Source organism: Colobus angolensis, unplaced genomic scaffold, assembly GCF_000951035.1.
Source record: "Colobus angolensis palliatus isolate OR3802 unplaced genomic scaffold, Cang.pa_1.0 Scaffold69, whole genome shotgun sequence".
NCBI lineage: Eukaryota > Metazoa > Chordata > Mammalia > Primates > Cercopithecidae > Colobus > Colobus angolensis.
The window spans coordinates 12,465,460-12,470,070 of record NW_012120598.1 but is presented as its reverse complement, the minus strand read 5'-3'; positions in this window follow the sequence as shown (position 1 = coordinate 12,470,070).

Here is a 4,611-nt window from a genome sequence, read left to right as displayed (position 1 = left end):
AGCATGTAGCAGTGTGGAAGTAGAAAAGCAAAATTTAGAGTATCTATCTAGGAATATATATCTGAATTTTGCATTTATCTCCACTCTCTCTCAGAAAAAACTACGTATAGCTAAAGTAAGGGCTGCTCAGTGACTTCTGCAGAATAGGAAGAAACATTAACCTAAGATTCTAGAATGCAAGGTACATGGATTACTCTTGAAAACCTCCCCTTTGCGAGCCTGACATCCTTGAGTATTAGCAAAGGAAAGGAAAGTATTGGGGGCCTTTTCAGAATTGCCAAAGCCTTCTTTCATCTCTTTCACAGGAGTAAGGAAGTGTGGAAGAAAGTAGAATATTCTTCCTGTGTTGGTTGTAGTTCTTATTATACATCCCTCTTCTCTCCCACCCTTGTCACTCTAGAGAGTAGAAAAGGGGAAAAATCTCTAAAACCTGGATGTAGGTGAAGATTAAAAAACATTAATTCAGAGATTCAGTTTTAGATAAATATTTACCAAATACATAGCAAGTTTTCTTCACCTACTTTGTTAATTAAAATTAACCCAAATTTCCCACCTACTGTTTATTTATTGAATAAACATAAAAATTTCCCACATACTGTTTATTTACAGTAGGTAGAGAATAAAACCACCTACTGGTGGAGAATAAACTAGCTCAGAGCTTACAACCTAGTAGAGACGGACAAACATTAAGTAAGTATGCCCACAGTTTTAACAGAATAAGTACAATACGTGCTCAGTGAATGTTTGTTAAATTATAGATGCAGTCATAGAAAAAACTGGGGGAGGATAAGCAGAGGTGGACTGAGATTATTAGTCAGGGAAAGCCTTTCTGCAGATTGAGGCAAGGACAGAAAGACAGTATCTTCACTTCCTTGATGATTGTCCCAAAGCTTCTCAGCACTCTGAACTATTAACTTGGGCTAGAGAAAACCAATACAGAGTCTGGAATAGACACCAGAGTTCTAGTGGTCCTTAACATGTTAGAATAAACCATGTAGACTGATGTGCATATTAGTCCATTTTCATGCTGTTGATAAAGACATACCCGAGACTGGGAAGAAAAAGAGATTTCATTGGACTTACAGTTCCACAAGGCTGGGGATGCCTCCGAATCATGGCGGGAGGTGAATGGCACTTCTTACATGGTGGTGGCAAGAGATAATGAGAAAGATGCAAAACAGGAAACCCCTGATAAAACCATCAGATCTCGTGAGACTCATTCACTACCATGAGGACAGTATGGGGAAACTGCTCCTGTGATTCAAGTTCTCTCCCGGTGGGTCCCTCCCATAACATGTGGGAATTATGGGAGTACAATTCAAGATGAGATTTCGGTGGGGACAGAGAGCCAAACCATACCAATGTGATTATGTGAAAGTTCAGGGAGGGATTGCTGTGGATGGGTGGTGGAATTGATTAGAGTATTAAGACTGTAGGTCTAGCTTCATCCTCCATTTTATTCCCAATAAGTAATATTTTTTCCAGAAGTCTTTATAGTAACAAGTAAATGAGTCTCAGCACAGATGGGCCTGAGTCCACTATGATTATTCTAGTCTTGTAAGAAGAAATATATATATATATATGTGTGTGTGTGTGTGTGTGTGTGTGTGTGTAATTGTCATGTTATTCAACATCATAAGTATTTAAACAACAAAAACATTATTTCTGATTTTTTAGTGCCAGATTAAATGACTCTTACCTATTTGAGAAGACAGGAGGTACATGACTAAGGTATTCATGATGACTTCATAGTTATCTGATGTTCTTTAACACTCTTGAAAATTAAGGCTACCTTATGAATTTTTGTGTCCATTCTTTGGAGAGAAATATTATAGCATCAATTTCTTACTGTAACACACTCAGTTAATTTTTTTTTTCTGTTGTAAAGGATCAAGTAATAGAAATAGACTTACTTTTGTTATGTTTTTCCCTTTCTGTTCAGGTTTATTTTATAGGAGTTTCTTTGGAATGTAGTATATTTATACCTTATTGCAGACAAATAATAGCTTTTCCTTTTAGAAAGGTAATCTAGAAGATAAAGGAACTTTTATGGATGCTGATATCTATGACTTATCCGAAAGTGTATTCCTTATTATTTCCAAAATTTCCATATTGCTGTCCTGCATTATACACATATATTTGGCATGTGAGCTATTTACGCTTAGAAACAATGTATGAAAGAGCAGCAGAGTGACAGATGTACCTCCAGAAGGATATTTAAATTGATTTTTTTAATAAACCTTTGTTTTTTTCTCTCAAATTCCCTCTAACTTTGTATGTCATCTCACATAATATAGTTTATTACTATTATGGCTGGCTTTGGCACCATTGTTTCCTAGTCATTTGATATATTTGGAGAAACATTTAATATTTATGAATGCCACAAAGGAATATTTTACATTTTTTAGGTCTTTAGCTATTCCTTTCCTTTGTACTCTTTTTCTTTTAGTAAAATGAAACACTTTTATAGAAAATATGTTGCTTTGTCAAATATTCGTTTACAGTTTTATGGTCACTTAGTTGGATTATCTTTTACTCAACTTGGCTCTAAATTTTATTTTGCTTTATTTGGATTTTTCATTTCTGTGGCATCTGTGATATGTTGATTTATTACTCAAAGGACCATAGAAAATTTTCAGGACTCCTATTTTCTGGATAATTTGGAAATTAAATGAGGATATAGTCACTTATTATAAATCAAACCATTGTCATTTTTATAGGAAAAAATAGAAGAGAACGAGAGAGGGAGGGAGGAAGGGAAGAAAATAAAAAGAGATGGAAGATGTTAAGTTTTTTTACTTTAGTGAAACAAATTGTAAAGCTGAAAAGGACTGTAGAAATAGCGATTTCCAACTTCTTTGAGTATGAAGCCCTATTTTTAACATATGTATTTTTTTCAGACCTTAATGGCAATTGTTCTTTTGGTAAATATTGATCAGAATATATGGGAAAGGATTTATAAATGAAGTGACATTTTACAATTAAATTTACATTTCATTAGAACCATAACATCTATGTATATGTGGAAAATTAGTGCATATATACAAATAACATATGACATTCTGGCTGGGGGGAACCAAGATTAACATTTGGAAAGTTTATGAAATAACAGTATTTCTGCAATAGAATCTCATTCAGTCAGAAAACACAGAACTTCTTCAGTTTATTCTTTTTGTATTTATAAAGTGAAAACCAAACAGATGAGGAAAGTTGCCCAAGATCAGATTAACGAAAAATTTAGATTAATGTTTCTGCTATCCAAATAATTTTACCATAATACAATATCACCCCCAATAAGGAGTTAGTCAATTATGTATCTAATAACTCAGATCAAACCCTTGAGGCAAGGGTGACTTTAGCTTACACAGTTTTTGTTTGATTATCTTAATTTTGTTTGGTTGTATTAACATATATTAAGACCAGATTTAGTAATTAAGCTGTGATTAGAATAAAAAGTATTGACTTATACTAGATTGCCAGCAACAGAAACAGATTTCATTGCTTTCAATTAATAAAGAAGCATTAAAAAGAAATTTTAATTTACTGAGTTGATAGTTAAACATGCACATATGTTTATATGATTCTTTAGATCTGATAGGATATGTTACTAGTAATGGAGTTCTATAAATATTTTTAATTCATCACCTGAATGATCAGAGCATGCAACAGAGTGAATAGTTACTATATTTTAACTTCAAGTTATAGAAAATTGTGTATAATTCTTCATTATATTTCTGATATCATTATGAACAATGAAATTCCCCTAGATAGCCCTGCAAGAACTGCCTTCTGGGATTATGGGGAAGGTGGAACTGGCTCCTGAATGAGGTAGGTCATGTATTCTACAGCATAGACATGTTTTGAAAAGAACAAGTAAATCTCAGGGGAATTTGACCAATTGCTTATCCTTATGCCAGATACACACCCACACAGATGCCAAGGTGTCATCTTTAAAATATTGGGAGGGAAAACCTTGGATTCAATGCTCTCTTACTGGAAGTGATAACCAAACATTACTCAGAAAAAAAAGGAAAAGAAAAACTTTCTGCTTATTGCTGAAGTGGTTATGTAGTAATGATTTTACTTTTAAACTTTCAAATATTTATTTTTCTATGTCCTGGCAATACTATTGATAGTGCTCAGGAGAATCGTTGACTGTCATTAAATAAAGTATGATAGAAAAATAATGCTGGTTAGTTAATGTTGGAATCTGAAAACATCTCAAATTTATTAATATAAAGTTGTAATAATTTTAAACATTGTAACAGATCTCCTCTGAAGATCATATTTGTCACTTTTCAATCTGGAGCATGAATGAATGAAGCCTGCTGTGACTTAGGCTGAAGCCACTGTATTGAGTTGCCCAAGTGAAGAGCCACTGAGTGCAGATCAGTGGCTGGAATTTAGGCTGTCTTTCCTTGAGACATATTAATGGGCACATGAAGCAGATGCTCACTGGGAATTGCAGACATTTGAAACTGAATGGGGAGAGTGAAGGAGTTCGTGGTATATTGGGGATATTATATAGATTCCATAGTATACTCTTAAGAGTCCTGATATCACTTTTGAAAATGTTAGATTCCAAATAGTGTTTCTCTATTGATGTTTCAG